The sequence below is a fragment of the Varroa destructor genome, unplaced genomic scaffold (genome assembly GCF_002443255.2).
Source record: "Varroa destructor unplaced genomic scaffold, Vdes_3.0 BEIS01000006.1, whole genome shotgun sequence".
NCBI lineage: Eukaryota > Metazoa > Arthropoda > Arachnida > Mesostigmata > Varroidae > Varroa > Varroa destructor.
Genome location: NW_019211459.1, coordinates 124,281 through 146,332, shown reverse-complemented (window position 1 = coordinate 146,332; position 22,052 = coordinate 124,281). Strand labels below are relative to the sequence as shown.

At 42.3% G+C, this 22,052-nt stretch overlaps 3 long non-coding RNA genes across 3 annotated transcripts in view; 2 read left to right on the top strand and 1 right to left on the bottom strand.

Moving 5' to 3' along the window:
- Nucleotides 1-397: 397 nt before the first annotated feature.
- Nucleotides 398-13,255, top strand: LOC147754700 (uncharacterized). The gene is made up of 3 exons (XR_015316147.1): nt 398-1,234; nt 2,743-4,759; nt 12,134-13,255. It is a non-coding gene; the product is annotated as an uncharacterized LOC147754700 (long non-coding RNA).
- LOC147754698 (uncharacterized) overlaps nt 10,641-22,052 on the bottom strand; it is a 53,337-nt gene continuing 41,925 nt past the window's right edge. The window contains exons 2-3 of the long non-coding RNA XR_015316148.1: nt 11,596-11,683; nt 10,641-11,159 (exon numbers count right to left, since the gene is read on the bottom strand). This is a non-coding gene — a long non-coding RNA (uncharacterized LOC147754698). The remainder of the gene's footprint in view (nt 11,160-11,595; nt 11,684-22,052) is intronic.
- Nucleotides 19,708-21,061, top strand: LOC147754699 (uncharacterized). The gene is made up of 2 exons (XR_015316146.1): nt 19,708-20,032; nt 20,199-21,061. It is a non-coding gene; the product is annotated as an uncharacterized LOC147754699 (long non-coding RNA).

The following is a 22,052-nucleotide window of genomic DNA, read 5'->3' as shown; positions in this document are numbered from 1 at the left end:
GAGGAATGAACGGAACGAGGGAAATTAACTTAGCAGCGAAAGGATAGATACCCATCACATTCACATACGGCAAAAAACATGTCAAATCAGATGAATGACGATACTAGTGGTGGTAAGGTGGTGGAACAAGAAAGGAGCAATCTTTCGCTTACTTGTTTGCGTGCCTACCTACCTATCGTTATACGGCGATCGTCTCGAGAAGACAGGATATGGGGCCAACCCGGAAAGCGACTCAGCAAACGCCGCATTACTACCTATCAGCGTGACCACATTATTATTTTTCTTACCAGTCAATATTTGCAGCTACTTCATGAGGCAACAGTAGCGGGGTTAACCGATTTGCTATCAGAAACAAGACACGTATACAGATCTTCGCCTTTTAATTGATGAATTCAGATCCTAAAATGGTAATTTTAGCGAATTACTTCACGCTATCGATATAAGGAACTTCCTAGTGAATCAAACATTGACTTCTAACTGTCCCAACAAGTCGCCATCTTATAATCAATCAATCATTAGATAATTGTTAACCGATAAGTTATACGAGCATCTCATTATAGCCGAATAACTAAACCGAGTACGGTTCTTAATAATAGAAGAGCTATTTTCGTGTCAAAGACCGAGACTACAGGCTCTGATAAGGACAAGTACACGTTGTAACAATCTAAACACAAGCTAGAGAGAGAGAGAATGAGAGAGAGAGAGAGAGAGAGAGAGAGAGAGAGAGGGAGATTACGACCAGTGAATCGTCGTTATCCGTACTGCCTGTTGTATTGTTACTGATTTACCTTCGTGTACCGATGTTGTTGTACCTATTTTCCGACCGAACATGGTGAATTTTTCTCATAATATATAAATCTGCTTAAGCTCTGATACCCTAATATAAATGTATGTGAGTGCGTATCTGAGATTTTGCGACTAAAACGGGCTTGGAAGTGAGCCAAGGTGATTCGCTGACGCAAATCAAACAAACTATCCGACTGACAAATGGCTTTATGTGCGCGTGCTGTATCGCTACAGATGTCGGATGACATTTGTTCTACGTGTAGTTGTTTGATGTAGTCGGCCTATGGCGTCCATGAACACCGTTAGCGACGCCACCGCCATCGCAGTCAGGAGGCTCTAGATAAATGGGTAGAAATAATAGTAGTATTCGTGATAACTGCTGTAAGCTAAGGGGGTAACGCCCAGTCACCATCGTCATCGTCGTCATGGCAACGTCCATCAGTCTAAGGTGCGAGGCAATGGAAGAGAACACATATTTGCTTCCACAGTAGAAACAGCTGTAAAAAACGACAGTAATGAAAGCGCTAATCTTACTCGCTCATCAGGCCAAAAGTTGAAATGCATTATTTTATACTGGCCGCGTAAATAACTATCAGCGACTTCGTTTTCTCACTGGAGAAACAGTAACGTTGGAGAAGCTCTTTTTTTTTTCTCTATGACGAAGTAGTTTCGTAGTGAGTTGTCGCAAACTCTTTCGCTTTGTAAGAGTTATTGCAAAATGGAGGAAAGACATTTCCTTGCGAAAAAGAAAAATCTTTGGGCATAACTAATCCTTTAGGTTGTACTTGTTGAATAGCGGAATAAAGGACATAGATGTTCTTCGATTAGCTGATGGGCTAATAAGATAAATAAACGTATCTGTATCTTGTCACGTATGGTGACTTAGATGGACAGGTCCTCGCGTGTAATAGTAATACATATCAAAAACTCCCTTCGTTTATGTAGTACGTGTCACTCGATGTCGTGACAGAGGTTACAAGAAAAGGTGCCTCCACGTAGGTATTGAGCAAGATGTTGTGTAACGCCGTTTTGCATATATCAGTTACAGCCGACGAGGGTATAATTACACAACCTATTTTTACAGCATCCATTGTAATAGGTGCTTTATTCATTATTTTGCTTAGCTTTGCGAAAGGGTTCTGGGAATGACTTCGAATTCTGGTTGCGTTATACGAATATTTAATTCTCGAGGAGTTTCTCGATACAGGCGAAGATCTGTGGTCGCGTGGAAAGACATTCGACCTGCTTCGAAATCCGAAACCCAAAAGAAATTCTCTGATGTTTTAGGTCCAAGAAAAGCGGGTCGTCTGACAGTCAAACCGATAGACGTTCAGAAATGTGGATTAGGTGGCCATAGGGTATTGCTGATATTGGCATTCAGGTTGCGGATCGAGGATCAGTGGATAGAAGTAACGAATATTAGAGGATGATACGCAATGAAGAATGATTGACGTCGTTCGATGGCGCCGTGACAATCTGCGGGTTCATTTTAATCACAGATCTGGTAATCCTTCTCTATATACCATATTAGCTGTAAAGGTAATCGCCGCTGTCCGCAAACGGCAAGGCTATCAATGCGAAGAACAGCCGAAGATTCTTTGAGGAAGCCAAGAAGAGAGGCCGTGGCTACTAAAAGCGTGTAGATGGCTCGCTTCTCGCATCTCGTCACGACTCGCCACTGTTGAACAGCGCGCACCACGCAGCTTGGCACAGTCGGTCGACAAATTTCAACTCATACCTAGTTGAGATGCATTATATATACATATATATTCAGATCATTCGTACCTCACTCCTATCTTCCTTTATTCTCCTGTGACGATGGGCCTCCCATCGTCCTGACGTTATTGTGTCGTGTTTTGCTAAAACAGCGATGCCGATGTAGCAATCACTGGTATTACGATGATGATTGTTGTGTCATGGTTATTTTTATTATTGTTGTTGTTGTTGTTGTTGCAGGTGCCACTAGAACTATCGTAGCCGTTGAAGTTGTTGCCCTCGTCGTCGTCGTCAGCATGACTCTGTGGTCGTGGTGGTGCAGGAGTCGCAGCGGCCGCAGTTAGTTCGCCGCCATCATCAGCATCAGCATCATCACCAGAAGCAACATCATCATGCATGTATATGTATGTGCTAGAAGGCAGCAAACATTATTGCTACTTCTCCCGAACTACGACTACCATTACTACCGGGGTTGCTGCCAGGGCCGCCAGGGCGAGTACTCATGGCTCCTCGTTCGTTTATTCGCGACGTTTGCTGTCTCGGCGGCGGCTGCTGCTGGCGCTCACTCGTTCACTCGCACGCTACTATGGGCCCAGGCAATGCACACAGATAGGAACGGACGCAGATAGACTGAACACGATCGACACATATACGAGCGCTGGTCGCGCAGGGCACTATTACAAACAGCCAGGCAGGCTGCGGCGCCAGCAGCAGGGCACTCAGTCGGTCCATAGCAATCACCGGGGCTCAGCTGTGGATAACATCAAACAAGCGCCCCTGCCAACGTATTTGGCATCGGTTGTCATGGTAACCGATGCCGAATATCCGACATCGTTGATGTCCCTGGCTGTGTTGCTACTGCTGCCGCTGTTGCTCGGCTAGCACCGGCTCGCTGCCACTCGTTCTCTCTCTTGTCGTTGGCGCGGTCGGCCGGCCGGCCGGCCGGCATTCAGGCGGCAGCAGCCAGACGCCGCTCCTACACTCACAAACAGGCATGCACACAGACGCCACAACGCGCGCGCAGAGTCATCCAGCAGGCAATAGCGGCGGCAGCAGTCAGCCAGCCTGCTTGCTAGCTGGCTGTCTGTCTGTCTAGCCAGCCAGCCAGCCAGCCAGCCGGCCGGCCGGCCGGCCGGCCAGCCATACGTACGAGACCCACACACCACAACGCCGCATGCAGCCGAGTGCTCGGCACCAGCAGCTACGCCACTTTGGACTACTGCTAGTAGCATGTTGCTGCTGGCCAACAGCAGCCTGACTAGCTTTGGCTTCCTATGGCGCAGTTGTTGTTGTTGTAGTCACTGTTGTGGGTTGTTGTCGCGGCTTCCTATGGAAAGCAAGAGGCTCGCTCGCTCAGTCAGTCAGTCAGTCAGTCACTCACTCACTCACTTGGCCGGCTGGTTGCTCGACTTGGCGTTGCTGTTGTATGGCGGCGACAGAGCGAGCAAGCGGGTGGGCGACCGACCGACCGACCGACCGACCGACAGAACGACGACCGAACGACCGACCAAAAGAACAGAGGGTCGTCATCGTCGTCGGGTTGACTATGGTGGCGTTGTGGCCTCCTGCTCCCTTAAGCGCTGCGAGCTGCTGCCTACAACTACCGAAGCCACACGAACTACAGCCGTTTGCTGCTACGGAGAATGACGGTGATGGTGATGATGATGTTGAGCGCTTGGCGTTGGCCGCTGCTGCGGAGCAACGGCGCTGAGTAGCAAAGCCTTGAACACCATCAGCAGCAGGCAGCATTGGCAACGGCTTATAGTCGACCCAACACCAAGGAACCAAGAACCGGACATCCAACCCTGACGGCGACCCCATTTCGTTGGCAACAGCAGCCAACTCAAGCTGCTTGTCATTCCAATTGGACCATTATTCTACGCCTATCGCCGTGCGCCGCAAACCCGGATGGCGGCTCCAAGAAGCTGCTGCGATACGGTTAAGCAATACGGCCAACAACAACAGGAGTAGCCCAGATACAGCGATCGAGCGAGCCAGTCGGTCGCTTGTGTCTATCAGAAGAAGACGCTGCGTACATGATGACGCGGGAATGAGCAAACGATCGCATGACAACGAACACATAAAATACGACGTCACCCCGGGGTATTGCAAAACCAAGAATTCATACACAAAACAACTATTTTTCACTTACTATTATCGGCCGCCGCACAAATGGCATCGAACACATTACGCTCTCCACAACCAGCATCATCAGCATCATCATTGATGACCGCTACCATCCATCTACCTCAATGAGGTAAGAGATCGATCGATAGGCTTGTGCCGACAACGCTAGCTAATGTGCGTTTGTAGGTGCCGTAAAGTCGTAATGCTATTTACCTGTTCATGACTTTGTTCACCGTTGATACGTACCCGCCCATCGATAGATGAGCGGTAGCGTGTCTGCCCTGTAAACTTAGTCACACGTGGTGACCTAAGTTCAGAAGCAAGCGTAAACACGTTTTATTTCGTGACGGGAGCCAGCCATCGGAAACAATGTTCGATGCCAGCACCGGACGCAGAACGCGAAACGCTTAATATACAAGTAGACTATACTCTGATATCCCCGCTGATAACCGGCGGCTCCCTGCGACTCTAAATTTCGAGCCGTATATAATTTTTTTTGGGCTTCACAAGACTGAAGACAATTTTCTGCCTCTATACTTACCATAGAACGTGTGACTGTGACAACAAAATTTACAGATGTCATACGACGCTGTTATAGTTTTGCAACTTGCCTGTACATAGATTATGACAGATCTGCTTAGGCGCCTCAAAGGGCTTCTCTCGTAAATGATGAAATTCCGTAACTCGTTCTATTGTGTAACGCTTAATACAATATAACGTTCCACTGAACGCTCGATTCAAAGGTCTGTTAGGAGGCTCTTGTTTCCTTGTTTTGCGGCATTTTCTTGATTTGTTGCGCAATATTGGGCGCATAAATCTCGTTTGGTTGTAGGACTTCATTTGTGCATTTGATTTACTGTCCAACAATTTGGGATTTAAATGGCAGGAATCTTCATAGGTGGTTTACAGTGACGAAAACCGAAGTTTTGTACAATCTATTCTATAGGTAAGCTAGGCTCTATGACTTAGCAAGGAGTCGCAAGCAGAATGATTAGAGAACTCCAGCAAAGGCACCGCACACACGTACTATGAAATAATGCTTAACTTTATTGCCTAGCTTACGGGGCATGGCGCTGCTGTATAAGGCCTAGCACGTACCTAATCGAGCACCGAAACGGCAAGCGCAATTGTATCACGTATTTATTCGCCCATTTATCGATGCCTGGGTCATCAGCCCAAGCAAGCCCGCATCCATTATCCCGAAATAAAGCGCAGCAATAGGTTTCTGCTGCTGATATACGATTTCCCTATGCAGATGCAATTAACAGTATAAAAGTAATAGACATTGACAACGACCGCAAGCGACAGCAGCTGATAGAGCGCCCGACTGCTGCTCACTTAAGGGCCAGCTGAACTGCGACGGCGGCGGTCCATGTACTCCCAGTTGGAGAGTTGCATGGCCGAGACGGATTCAAAGATAAGATTGTCGTTAGTCGTCGATAACAATAACTTCCAGAAACAGCAAGAAAAAAGATACTAAATCGTTACGGGGTTACGTTTCCGAAGCAAGCCGAACAAAGAGGAATTTGATCTATCAAAACTGTTGGACGTGGAAAATAAAACAAAGATCGGCAACCATAACATGGGTCCGTGCACGGCGAAACTTAGTGGTCGCCATGTACAAATCAATAAACCCTTCTTAGAATAGAAGATAAGATAGGAAGCAGTAGTAGGCAATAAAAGCTGGCTCTATAGGATAGAATCGTAGACGAGAAAGGAGTCACATGCGTGCTCTAAATGTACAACATAGAAAATCTTTGTCCAATTCTAAAACTATTGCCTAAACTGCTGCTAGCTATGGCGTACGGGTTTACAGTCAAGACAGGCGTAAAAAGTATTACAGGATCAATAAAATGGGTCAGGATAAAAAAAAGGTCAATAAAAACACTTGCTGTAGTAATTCCATCTTGAGGCTTATTGGATCTCGTTCATGGCAGCAGGCTAATCAAACGAAGGAATCACACCGTCAGCCATTCCCAATATCTGTGAGATATCAGGAGTCACTTAGGGTCGTTCTACGGGTCTCGTTTAGCGTTGGAAGAGCTTCGCCTATTAGAGTAAGGATGCCTTGGTACTACTGTGTTTTCTTAGTTTGGGTAAGATACGAGGTACGGCCTAACTCAAGATTTGACTCTGTGTATTGCTTAATGGTTTAGTAGTGCTATTGATATGTTGATAGCGACGGGATACATTCAGCTGAAACGGTAGCAATCGATGAAGTTCACTCGAATCATTGTGATCTCGTATCCGCTGCTGGAATTTTATATAGAAAACGAGCCGATTTACCCCCCAGTGCTCAGTTTTATACAGTGATTAAAGTGAATGCGCATCTCTTCTAGTTTACGTACAATATCACGAGATAGAATTGTAATATCCTTAATATGCACGGTACAGGTAACGTCCCTAAGGGATTGTTGTAACAGCTTACAGAGCGCCTCGAGCAAGTTACTGATCGAAGTTTAGGGTAGTAGCAATGCTCATAGGGGGAACGCCGATTGTATCGTAATTATGGTGCACTGGTAATGATTTTGAAGAGTGGTTTATGCCGAGGCAAGAAAAGTGAGCTAGCACTATGATATACGCATGTCATAACTATTTGACCTGAGCCTCAACGAGGTTGGCCACGCGCTATCGAGAGATACTTCTAGGATGGCACGAACTGCGAAGTACTCTTTCAAGGTTCAATAGAGAAAATTCCAAGTTCGAGGTTTCCCAACGATTACGGAAGGCAGCCCAGGTTATTTTTATTTGTTAGTAAAATTTACTAAATAACTGCGATCGGGTCATTCGCAATTTGCGTCCGCCTCTACCATCCCTAGGGACTTGCATCTTGGCTTAGTCGTTATATTACTGGGTTCTGATGGAGGTCCATCGAAACATTAATGAAATAACTACTAGGAGTGGGATTATGATTACGTGGTTAAAATATCACACTTAGTAGAATTTCCGACAATCCGTCTGAAGACTAGATAAATCTAAGGAGTACGGACGGTATGGTTAGGTACGCTATTAGTTATGATCCGACCAAAAACGATAATCCAGCAATTGTGTGCCTGCATGCTCAGATTGGCTGATTTGCACGAAACGTTTCAACTTCCGAAAAATTAGTCCTAGCTGGAAATACACCGAAGGTTAAAGGTCAAACACCTTAACTGTACAAATCGGAGCTGGCATAAAACAAAAAACGGATGCAGGTACTGCACAGTTAATAACGCAGAGCTAATGGTGGTACCTATAGATTACACCTTCATCTGTTAATTTCATACAGCTTAGCTATTTTCAGTTAGGATCAGCAATCCCTTGTATCCAATTATCCATTATACAACATGTTTCTATAGTTAAGGAAATTCATGAACAATATTTAATAGCTTTGCTGAAGCAATATGCGCAAGTGGTGAGTTGTCCATCAAAGATCAGCTAGCCCGTGTGAAGTCATAGATGTGCATAAAGGCTCAGGTACAGTCTAATTGCCATATTGAATATCCTTTACCTTCTTTATGAGGACCTTCGTCAAAGGCCACATTCCAGTTGGTATAAGTTACACATGGATCTCTTAAGTGTAAATTGCCTTAAGTGTTAATGATAATAATGAGAGAGGCTTCCTGCAACTGTTGCACTGTTTTTTTTGCAATAATTAGAGTAAGTGCCTTTAAAGTACAAACTGAAGCTCGACGTTGACTATGTAGCACGAAAATGCATTGTAAATTCGTACTATCAAAAGCAGTCTCCTCTCAAGATTCTTTTTCCTACGAGAAGACTCGGATCTAAGCTGCTCTTACTAAGGCGGAAAACACTTTCAATCCAATGCAATAAAAAGCTGTTGGAATCTTCTCAAGCATAGTCCATCATCTAATGTCTAACGTAGAACCCATTAGGGGTGTTTTAGGAAAGGTAGCGGAACGGTTTGTATAGGCAAGATTAAAAATGGCCAATCCTTTATTTTTGGATCTCTTATAATCTTATTTAAATGGAGCTCAGCGCACCCGAAAACGCCGTGTATAACACATGGCGAAATTTTAATAGTTTATTATGCAGAGTTGAACAACTGCAAGCAACAGTGACATGAGTCTTTCTTTCCTTTTGAAGAGGGCTTGAATAACACTTTTACGTATAAGTTAGATATCACCAGGGCAAAGCCCATCTCATATGTGCTGAATGTAAGGCTGAGTTCCAACGGTTGGACTTATTCATGCCGCTGAATTTCTAAAAAATCTGGCTAAGAGCTCATAGGGCCTGGGGAAACCTGCCTATATTGAGATGAGTAGACCTAGACACATAAGTAAACTAGCATAGATATAATTTGTGATCTGGGTTTTATTAACCCAGAATGAAGATAATTTCGACCTTTCGGTAGGCCAATTGAAGATAGCGGATAACTTTGAGACTAGAACTGAAACATTCGTTTCGCGGCAACTGTGGTCAGAGGCTTAAAGGGAGAAGCTAAACAGTCATCCTTATATAGGAATCATTACTAGACCTTACCTGATCGCGTCGGCTAACGACTGGTTTATAAGGTTCAAATCAACAGTTTCCTCGTTCCTTATGTACCGTTTGAGCCATGCGTTTCCTCAGAAATGTGATGTTCACCCGGAAAAGAAGTCTAGTAACTGTTTCCAGCAATGGATATACAGTTGAGGGTATCGAAAGCAAGCGCTAACATGGCTATCAGCAGGGAAAAATTAGAGGACTACGAAATTACTCTAGAATTCAACACTGAACTATTAGCTGGAATCTAATGACAGAACTCGCCTTTGATATTTTTTACAAGTGGTTCTCTCAAGAGTAACTCGAAGAGCCGCTGGAATTGATTTCAGCGTGAAATGAATATTGTCGATTAAGAGAACTATAGGCTCCATAGTAGAGGTTATTTGCCATTGTCATGTAGTGCTCGAGCTGCACTACGGATATGAATCGTCAGCGACGGTGTCAGACTGGTGATTCTGTACAACGTACACTGCTGATGACAAAGCTTCGTCAGAAAGACGTCTAGTATCGCCCTCTGTGATTTTGATGGTCGTGTATGAAACGGAACAACTTACCTAAGGGCTGAGTGTCACCGATCTCAGTGGATACAATTACTTTGTTTTTTAAAAGTTAACGTCGTTTCAATAGCAAAGGTCAAGTATAATCAACGGGCCAATCAGAAATCAGCCATGTGATGTGTATGAAGTTATCCTTGTTACGACTGCTCAGACGTAATGGAGACTTTCACAGCCTTGTAGGAACTTCTCTCAGATGCCTCAACTACTACAGCAAATGAATTACATACTTCAAAATGGTCGGCGTCAGGCAGTTTCGAAAGCAATCATATATACTATCGCTTGAGTGAGTGGTTTTTTAGGTGCTGTTCTCTTACTGTTATATAAATTAACTTAGAATTGTCACCCGGTTATTTACCTGTGAAGAAGTCAAGACTAATTCCGTGCCAGTTAAAATCTACGAATCTTGTAAATGAAGTAGAGCAGACCGCATCGCCATTTGCAGAACCCACGAGAACTCACCAATGTTCTGAACCTAAGGGAAAGAAATCTGAGCAAAATAAGTTTCGACAGTACGTTGCGTAATACTCATGGATACTTAACAAAAACTTAACTTCATCCATGGTCCTTGGACAGTCACCCCACTCGCTCAACATCGAAGGTAGAAAAATGAAGCAACGCCAGATTAGAGCACGCCGGATCAATGTAGACATGAGTCTCTATCATGCTTATGTGGGATCATATTTGTTTACTAAACATAGGGACATGTGAGAAGGTTCGAAATCGAACGTGGACATAACGCTCGTTTTGTGCTGGAAGAAGCCGACCATCTCAGGCAGTAAGACTCAATCGCTTAAATACCAATTCCAAACATTTAGCACGAACGTGCGCTTTGGTCAGCGGAATCTGAGTTTCTACGTGTAAAGTTTGATGTCGTGAGACACTTTACGCAGCTATGACAAATAACAACGCCCCGTTTTGACGGATTATCTACGCGCGTTGCAATATTTACATTACTTTTATTCTCTGTGAGTTGCCTCGAAGGGGTCACAAGAGAGCTTGCCCCAGCTTGCACGCACCGTTGAAGCTTGTTAACACTATTATTCCCCCTTTAGAAAGAAGGCGAATTGCTTACTTTTCTACAATTGCATATAATGACTGTTGACCTAGTCCAAACGCTATAGTTTCGCTAGCGATAGTTCCGTAGCAGTGAGTGCAAGTAAGCGTCTATACCGATTGCGAAGTATCGATACCGTCAGTATGTGTAGTAGAATAGCTTATTGGGTAGTGTATTTGCTTACTAATCCTAGGGACAGGTTGTGGTCTGGATTCGAATCCGAGCATGCTAAGAGCCAGCTGTATAATGGAATGCCTAGGAGCGATACCGAACGTAAAATTCGAAACACAGAGGTACTATAGAGTAGCTATATTATCTATCTATTAAGGGCGTCTGTATGATTGGTAATATTTATTACTATTGCAAATAGCTGTGGCGTTTCTATGATGGGTTGAAAAGTTCCGCAGTCGATATTTGTTGCGCGCTTGAGATACCTGGAAATACATCCGCAAAAATAGAAGATCAGTCATCTACATTCGAGTTACTGTGTTCAATCAGCTGTAATTTCCGGGTCTTCTGTTGTACTAAGACACGCGCTCATTTACTTCAAACTATGCACCTAGCATTCCTATATATATATATATATATATACATATATGCTTATTTTCATTCATATCTGTGACCTGTCAATCGACGCAATGAAAATCTCTAGGGCTTCAAAAGCTTAAACTCTAAGATTTTCAAGCTTGATGGAATCAGAACATTGGAAGCCGTCATATCTAAAACGAATACAGGAGCAAGAAGCGCACAAGCTACCAAATCGTAGACAGGGACTAATTACCACTCCGTTATTGCATATACACACATGATAAAGTAAGCCTGTTAAATCTCGAGCGGATATTCAACGTACAATAGGAGTGTTTTTGTTACCTTCGTAATGCTTTGCGTCCATTCGTCCCGTCCCCTATAGTGCCGTCGAAGGCTATAACGTGTGGTCAATCACTATAAAAAGTCTTCTCTGTATGAAAAAGAAATTCGAAAACAGAGCAACATGATTTAACTAAGAATCGAACAATGGTACAATGGTAATCGAACAATCGGGCAATGGTATGTTCATTGCTCGAGAATAGTCCACTATTTATTGTAAGGTTGTCTTCGTCAACTGCTTGGTGTTTATTATGGAGCTCTAATGTCTGCAACAAGGAGGCAGCCGTAAATTTTCCAATATTCGTATTGACAGGCACTGGCTCTAGAATCTCAAGGTTTACAGGGGTGTTCAAGCTAAATTAAGAAATATTTTGAGGTGCTGTTCTGCATAGCCGGAATGCATTCCTTCGCTATTGTTGTTACCGGAAAAAAAGCCAGTATTTTCTAGAATGCAACCCTACATTTTTCATAGAAGAGGGGGGCAACTGCTTCGTGCACTATATAATATGAGTTAGCTATTTTTTTTTTTCCGTCTTTGCAGGCGACGAACTTCTATCGAAATTATGAATTCGACTGCCCTAAATCGACGGTCTGCGTAGCCTCCAGCCGCCAAACGGCTTCAGGAAAGTACGAGGGAGATTTTATTTACTAAAAACTGAACTGGAAGGGTTCCAGTGCAAAATGGCCCAAAACCCTATTTCTTGCGATCGCGAAATTTGGCTTACGATGCCCTAATTAGCTGTAATGGTTTGAAATTTTAGACTTTTTAAAGCTATTTGCACCTTTTGGATCTTATCATTTTCGAGACCTATGGCCCGCTGTCAAACTAAATCTTGAATCAACTGGATTCTTTGTTTTTGACGTATGTCAGCTTGCTTTCAGCGACCCTATAGGTACTAATACTGCTTTGCTTAGGATTATGATTAATATAATGATACGATTATGAAGTCGATGAGGAGGGGAGGGAATAACCTGTAAGTTAAATAAATGACTTGTGAGATTTTTAGGCTCTAAATTAGAGAAACTGTGGAAACAGTTTCACGGAATATGTTTTCATTGACAAAACTTGTCCGAATTTACTAATACGCAAATGCCCTGTACTAACGGTTTGACAGTACGAACGATAATAGATAAGAAACTCTAATAATCAATCAAAAGATAAAGTCTCTTGCATAATTTTGCAAGTGAATGGCCAATATGACAAGAAACAATTTTTTGCTCGATCGCTGTGAAGCCTGGAAAGAAGTGACTAAGCAATCTTTGTTTACAATGAGCTAGAGATGCTTTGATCCGATCACACGAATACTCGGTTATTGAACTTACTCGAAGCCTAGACCTGTAACATTCTTTTTTTGAAACGTAAGTATGACTTTTGAAAGTATTGACCGGTTAGTCTCCGTATTTATGTAATATCTTACGGGACGACGTCACTAATGGATGGTAACAACAAAATTAATGCTATCTACTTACATCTATAAATGCAAGAGCAACAGGAACTCCGATAGGTGTTCAAAATCCCTATGGTATATAAGGAGTACATGACAACGTCCTACCTCTGTTCAGACCACTTCAAATCTTGCATCCACGATACCAACTCGTTGTATAATAATAATTCTCGATCAAAGTGAGTATCATTACGGTCTCGTCTTTATATTGCGTATAAATAGTTCCTCCCACATGACAACGACTTGCAGACTTTTAGAGACTGCTACGTAGTGGATGTATAGAAACAAAAAAGATTTATAACTTACTACTTGGGGATACCTAACAGTTAGTGGTAAATGCAGGAGTTTATGCGCGTTGAAGGCGATGTAGCGCTGGAGAAAATTGTCAATCGGGGAAGGCCGTTGTAAACTACGCTAGCGCTGGGGATCATATCCTCAAGGACTTTAAAACAGCTCGGTCCTGATTCATATTTGACAATTTGTCCGAGGGTGAAGTCATGTTCACTTGTGGTCGATGTCGATTTCGATCAGTTCAGAAAAGCGGCTCCCGGAGGGAATTGCCGGTCAAAAAAATTTGCTCATGTTACCCCGTAATATGCGTACAAGGATCGCCCGTGGAAAACACATATGTTTGAACTTCCACGAAATACCTGACGAACGTTCAAGAGAATTACTACATCAGGACACATGGCGGAGTTTAACCTTCAATGCAAAATTATCGGTGGGAGTAAAAGGTGTACATGGCTGTGTTCGAAAGGTCATATTTTTTTGTAAAGGCAATTGTACCAAACTTCATGCAAGTAAGGTAGCAGCTGTACGAATATGTCCTAGCTATCGCAGGATCATCAAAGCCTATCTTCTGCGAGACGGATACAAATAGGAACTATTCGAAGTTGCACACACATATATGAATGTCTAATACGATTATTCTCAGCTATCGTCTTATAGTATCAGTCGCAGCTAAACCAGTCGAATCAAGCTTTCAATTAAAGAAATATGGTCTTCAAAGTTCTACAAAAATATTTAAGGCAGAATTAGATCTAAAATATGGAAATTTTTAAGGTATCTACGATGAAATAACATGTTTGCGGGAAGTTAATTCTGCTTCTAGTTTAGCGGTCAACAGTGCCTTCGGCAACTTGTTTAATAGTTCTGACAGTTTTTTTTTTCAAGAATAATTTTTTCATCTATTCTAATTAGGGCCTAGTAACAGCACAGTTCAGTGAACAGCATGAAGTTCATTTGATGGAAGCACCAGCGCCTCCAACTGTGTTTCTAACGTGACTAAAAGCGTTATCTACTCTGACCCACTGCTGCTACTACTCCATATATCTACTAATAGAATCAATGAACAATTTTCAGATCCAAATTTTATCTTTTGCCGTCAATTCAAGTTCGATGTACGGCAAGACTGGCTTATGAAGTGACAGTGCAGAACACTAAACTGAATCATAGTGGTTTCGTACAGTTGACGTAGGTCGTCCTGTGCTCGACTTCACAATGTTACTGCTGATGTTTATATGGGTAAATGGTATAGCTGTTTTTATTTCTATTCGAAAAGTGGCGCGTACTCGTTCCCTTTTTTTTCGGATCAACATTTGTGGCACTTCATACTGCTAACGTTATTGCAGCTACTGTTTGAGCTATGCAATCCAATAATTGAACGAGCAGAAGGACGCCAGATGTTCTGTTTGCGTGGGCATCACATAGGAAATGCCTCGTCCTTTGTAAGGTTCAGCTAGCGAGTAATTCTTTAATATTTTGTTATAACATGCGATATGACAAGCTGAAATAGATCACAGGTTCTTAACTCGTCACTCGTCAGTTTAGCTGGTTCAGGATCTGTTTTTGACTGGAGAAATAGCACGTACCTATCTCAGAGGAATTCTACCAATATTACATATCCTTTTTAGAGCGTTAGCGTGTCGTATAGTTGAATTTGCGTACGCTGCAATCTCTGGAGACTAATATATTTATTGTCAATATAACATGCACCATTTTAACACAGCATTGATTCTAATTTGAGGCTGCTATTCGCGGACATTTCAAATACCCTACAACAAAAATACAAGAAAACATAAGTTCAAAAAAGTCATACTTAACAGAGTTGTTCGGTACCCAACCTAACCTTGTAACGAACGAAATTATCATAAAGGCGACCTGTAATGATGACAGAAAAAGCGACCGAGCAAAGAAAATAGGTTAAGTTCCTTTAAATGTTCCCTTAAAATCACTCCCGGGTTCAATGTAACTGCAGCTTTACAGGGACAAGCCAAGTGGGGGTTTCGCAGCTCATGATCACCATTTTTGTCTATGCAATTTTTATCATTTTAAATAATTATTTTAAAGGTCAAACAGTGATACGGATTAATTTTGATTACACATATTTTCGCATTTTTTATAGTCGATCTTCAAACAAATGTGACACTACAGCGGGGTAAAGTGTGTGGTGCAGCGCCGACATCCAGGCAAGGGTATTAAAAAAACGTAGAGCTCGAGAGTATACTTCTCCTTTCGCCGATTATTTCCATCCCAGCGTTTTCGATAAGACGTGACTTTGAGCTGATTAGTTATTACAGCATCTAGGGCTTTCCCAAATACACGAGGTGCAGGGTTCGAAGGGAACGCGGTATTGCCCTTTTGTGAGACAACGATGTTGATTCTAGGAGTATGATAGTATTTGTATGCATTTGTTAAAACCTGCCCTGCGCCCATACAGCTCTTCCATCCGTAAGAGCCTTCAGCAGTGACCAAGGAATACATATCTATCATCTAAGACCCAAAGGCCTACATCAATGGTTACCTCAGTCACTGTCGGCGCCATAAGCTCCATACTAATTTCTAAAAGGTAAGAAGGCACCTGAGAAGTCGCGCTAGTTTGTGTGGTCATCGAGGAATCTTAGAAGACCCAATTTGGACCACAGCGTGCATAGCAGGTGAACCGCAGCGAAGTTTTGATGAACTTTATGACATACTTATAACCAGTACTTAGCCCTCACTAGAGCCTGCGGTAATGAAAAGTACCCGTAGATTAGAAGATATCAAAGCTTTGAGATTTCCAAATGAAGGGAGTTGACTCTGGCGTCGACTACAAACACGATAGCGAACTCCTACATCACAAACTTTGTGAAAATCACAACATTGTGATGGGAAACCAACTGATGAAACTCAGGGCACCGAAAATTTAAGACAAAGACCTTTGAAGCGTAGGCCGAAAGATGTTTTTTTTACCGTGGAAAATAAAACAGTGAGCCAAGAAAGTTCGCCAAAGGGCATCATCACACGCGTTAATTGTAGTATAATAACTGATTCCGGGAAAGCCAGGGATACCCTCAATTTAACTATTTACCTTAGGGATTAGACAGAGCTTGTCCGCTGACCCATTGATGATTATTTTCATCCGCTACTACTCGAACCTAAATTCGTTTCGCGGAGCTCCCGGAGGAACGGGTCCACTCTGCCAGGAATCTGACAGAAAGCTCCAGCGCAGGTTACGACGCTATAGCAACGCACCCCATCGAACTTGCGAATCATCTGCTGACCGGCCCCCCAGAATAGAAACATAACATATTCATTAAGAATGGGAACTCTTTGTAAGGTTTTTAAGGAGCTAGTGTGGTCTAATCTCATAAATATGACTTCACTAGTGAACTTTTCACCAATAATCAAATGAACTGGTGCCTCCTGTACTGAATAAGAAAACAATCTGTAATCACGAAACCCAATTTCCAAGAAAGGACCAGGGATTACGAGCGGAATAAAACTCAAGCAATCTTAGAAGACCTAGGGGAATATTAGAATTCGATGAAAGGCTTCCTTGCACTATCCGTCGACCCCGAACATTCGCTGGTCGCGGCAGCTTTAATGGTGACAGTTCATCATCGTCAGTGGACTATTTAGAGTCACGGGGTGGAACAAATAAAATCATGGTTCCTGTAAAAATGTCCAGTGGAAAAATTATATTTCGTAACGGTCGCAACTTGTAGCCTTAATGTTTATAAAATACAAAATTTTCGCGAAGTCCCAATATCTAGAAGCTGCTCTAGACGCGCTGTTCAATGTAATGTTCTAAATGAGGAAAGTACATCGATGCTTAACGAAGACAAGACGCGATACAGGCTACCTAACAAAAAGACAAACGAGTTAATGCGGTTTCCTGCGCGTCAATTATACAACTCGTCTTTTCTACCGCACGTTATCAGAGTTACGTTAAGAGCGGAAAATAGTTTGTTCACCAACATCAAACTCCAGGTGGCACCGGATGGCTTCCGAGGAATATTTAAAAGTTCAGCAAGCAGAAAGGAAGGCCTTTAGGCCACACAATATAGGATTTGAGGTGTTGGACAAAGCACGCCATACCAGAACTTCGGGAACATCGCCTAAATTGAGTAGCCTATATCCACTGAAAATTGGCTGCGTATCTGGTGCTAGGCCGCTTAAAGGGTAGAATGAATCTCGATATTTTCGGTCTTGTCGAGCACGCACTAATTGTCTTTTTTTTTTCAATACCTACTTTACATCTCTTATTTTGTTCAGTATTCTGCCTTCGGTAGTATTTCTGCCTTCTGCCCATTAGTACTCTTTATATAGTTGTATTATTACAGCTAACAATTGTAGCCTTAATTCAAAGGTCACGGTATCTACAGAACAGTCTATTACGCCATTATGCAACCAATTGATGCTATATGTATATAAGTAAGAAACAACGCATGCTAGTAGCAAAAAAATACTCAATATTTATTGAAACAACCCAGCTTCATAATTGAACCTCATCAAATTCAATAGGACTATATAAATACTGACAAAAAAGCGTAGGCAGCATCATTGTTATTCTATTTATTTATGGTGCTTTCTTCCAAATTATGTTTATTATTCATCGGTTGGCTCTTCTTCCTAATTGACGAAAATCTAAATTTGTACTATAATCATCGATTTTTCAGAAAAAATCGTACGTTTGTTCTTCTGAGGTAAGCACTGACGTAATGTTTGTCTTTAACTTGACCAACAAGACAGACGTTTTATCATTCAATGTTAGTCTTTATAACGTTGCCTTGTGCAGCCTGATTGCAAGTGCAATCATGTCGAGGGTTTGTGGAAGTTAGGACTTCTTATACAACTTGTAGGCCACGGGACAGATCTCTCATTCTAGCAGATTGTTACATTCGCTTGTATCGTTATATATGTTTAAGTTCAAATTATCTTTATTGGAACGGCGAGAAGAAATTAGCCAGACATGCCACGGTTCACTGTTCACGCGATTACTTCCATTATAGCCGTCCCCAATGTTTTAAATTTAAACCGACGATAGATTTGCCAGTAGTAACAACCAACAGTAAAAGGGATTTAGAAAAAATCATTAAATATGCGACGCTACAGAACGTAAAGCTTTGTAGACAACCCATCGTGCTACTGCAGTTTACTTAAACCTGCATTAGAACTTACGTAACTGTAAGGATACGCATCTTCCTGCATCGACGGAATCCTTTTAATTCGCCGGTTGTTATCCGTGAAACGCGAAGGATATCTACCGAACACATTAGCAGGTTTTGCTGTTCCAGCACACCTCGTCACTGTCAAGATGGCAGTAGCAGATACGGCAGATAGGTTAAGTTACAAAAAATATACTGTAGCAGGAGAGTGGCGCCGTCGAAGTTATAAAAACGCTATTTGGACTGAAAGTGAACGTGTTTATGGAACATGGTAAACTTTTCAAAAGAAGCTAACTTAGCCAGTTTCGAACGTTTAAGTTGGCCACCAGCTTCCGCTCAACTATTCAATACCTCGAAGAGATCTTTCTTCATCTGCATTTATAGAATTTTAAACTCAAAGCCTTATAGGCCATTTTCCAGCCAATAGTCACTACGAGAAGGAGTTCTTAACATCCTATATGAAACTAATTAACAACAACTTGCGATAACTAATAACTATAATTTTTTTGCATTTTCGAGGTCCAGTGGCGCATGATTCTTCATCAGTTCTCATGCAACGAATGTATTAGTCTAAAGATGTACAGACAATGGTAGCTGCTCCGAATGGTACCTGCTCCGAATGGTACTTTCGACATTATTTGTCGGAGATACTTATTGGAATTCTGCCCCGCCATTTCGATTTTACGTCACTACTAGAAACGTACAGATATGAACTTCAGATGGTTGGTTGATTGGAACTAAGCTAAAAGTAATGTAGTTCAATATAACTGACAAGTAAATGATAAGCACCTGGCGATACGGCGCTTCCAAACACGTGCCTAGACGGGCACGGACTTGAGAAAAGTAAAAGTTGTTTATATATAATAATAATATATAATATTGGTAGCCAAGTCCAATGCGCTTTTTCCAAACTTCCCTATGGGCAGCGACCGTCTCATTTACGAGGACCTTTATTTGGAGAGCTTAACGAGCTTTGGCACGCAGGATAACCCAGACGTACCAGATCCCCAGTACACAGGCCGTCTTGGTGCCGGCGAGCTTCATGCCATGGAAGCTAAGCACTAAGGAAAAACGGAAGTGCCAGCTGGAACGGTTAGCGGGACGCTGCTAGAGCTGCGAGCGCCATGCACGCTTAGCGGATACAATCGAGCACGATTTTTAGAGGCCCTCCAGGTGCCCCGTCGAGTTCAACATTTCAAACATTCACACATAGATCGAGAAGTCCCGTGATGAACTGACGCAGTTTCTGGCACAGCTTCTCAGGGCACACAATGATAATCTGAGCGTATTTCTAACACAAACTTACTTACACCAAATATATATATATATACGTACATTAGAGAAAGAACCTAGCAGACGGATCTCTGCGTACATTCACGACATGCAAAGCACACAAGATCCATAACTCACATGTCGTCATCTGTACGTCATTAACTTGTCTTGGCTGAACATAAATAAGATCGTATTGTGTCATAACAGACATCATGCTTTGATACGTATTTGTTCTGGTGAAGCGTTGTATTATATGTCCGTACAAGTCTATACCCAAAAAAAAAGGCATTACATGTAAGTAGTGTTTGTTTGGAAATGCGTAGAATATAGAAGCCTTTAAAATAGTATGATTATATCTCGCCTTCAATGACTAGAAGGACATACTTAGCAGAAAGATGCATCAGCCGCGCGAGGGTCTAAGGGGCATCGCTAACTGTGCATATGTACGTGCTTCCGATAGGATCGATTGCGCAAGCACCGAGCTCAGAGGTTCGCGTATGACTGCTGGTGCCGAAGTACAACAACAGAGGCAACAGACGGCTTTGACCCGAAGAAAAACAACTTTCTTCGGTTAGAGGGCATTTGACGCAACTATTTGGAATAAGGCACGGCAACCCAGTATACTCTGCTCAATCTTGTGCAGTTTCTTAATCTCGTTAACCCTACAGCTCGTGACCAACAGCCCTTAGATGCACGATGTACAACACTGAGGTGCCGAACAGATTCATATTTATATTCCTTTCATGAACGCTATACATGTTGCCATTATTCTTAAGCAATCCACTTCTAATCCGATAAATAAGCTTTCATGATGACCGTTGATATTTTTTGATGGAATTCCTAGGCTTATGTTTAACTGGAATCTACCGAGGTCCTATTTTGTAGACTGAAGAAGTTTTCGATACTAAATAATAATAATGTTTGATCGCAACGGTTATTGCCTCACCATAAATGTACTACTCTCGGATTACATGCAGATGGTCAAACTTACTAGAAATAAACAAAAAACAACATAATCGATTAGGTGACGCTAGGAAAGTTATTACTATTGCTATTCTTATTATTAGGTTGCATTAAAGAGAAAAGAGGAATTGAAAATAACAGGAAAGGAGCGGGTACGTCACTACGCAATGCCCTAGGGGTCCTAGTGGCAAACATAATTTGTTTTGCGTTTCCCATAAATCGCCTAATATTATTGAACTAAATTTATTTGACGAATTAGATTCCACTACGCTACGATCAATACAAGAAGCCGGTAATAAAATAGTGCATAAAAGTCCACTTTTGTGTGGCGTCAGTTCAGTCTGATGCTAGACTTACGTATTTGATCACGACCTATTGATTGTACATTTTCTTCGTTATTCCACAATGCGACCCTTGTCGGATTCTGTACTCGGTTAACAATGGCTAGATAAACTACCGGAAGCGAAATGTTTTTATAGCTATTATAAACGCACATAGCCGAGACAGGAAAACAATATGCAGTACTAAGCGAGTACGTCTGTAAACGTGTACGGTCTGGACATTGCAACTATCCAAAAATTAGATACGATTATACATCGGGCCATCACGAAATTCGACAGTTAACTGAAGCCGCTTAAAACTCTGAAGGTTGATGCCAAGAATTTTGTTTCATAACTCGCCACATAAGTACTTCAAATGAAGCGGATTTAATGTTCATTCTATGGGAAACCGTTTTTACCACTGGAACATAAACGTTTCCAGTGTATTTGAAGGTTGACGCTTATGGGCGGTGACTCGTTTCACCCTCCTCGCGTCCCAATATTTTCGTGTAGCAGGTGGTAACCATGACCTTATTCATATTGTGTCTGCAACAGAACGTGCTCGTCAGCGTCACCTACCTGTAAAAGCTAAAAGAACGAACCATTTCGTCCTTTGTCGTATTACTTACTTGGTGTTAGTTATAGGTTAGGCATAGGTTCGACTGTCAGTACGAGGGTCAGCAATGTAAACACACAACCTAAAAAAATGCTTGCGTCGGTGCGCATCAGAATATTATACTGAGGGGGGTGTGTGTAGGGACAGTAAATCGCCGATTTTGTCCATGCTTCCAGAAGCATAAAGTACGTGGAATGATCTTATCATACTTCATAGGAAAGCATGCAAACTATGTAATTTTACGAAGTAGACAAATTACCCGGTTTGACGAAAGTCGATACATTGGAGTGTTTTCGATGTTTGACCAAACCCCTTTAGCTCTTTACGGACTGCAGAAGCAATGCAATGATGACACCATAAATTACTTTAAAGTATAGCAATATTTGTTTACTCTTCGTGTGCTATATCAGTGGTA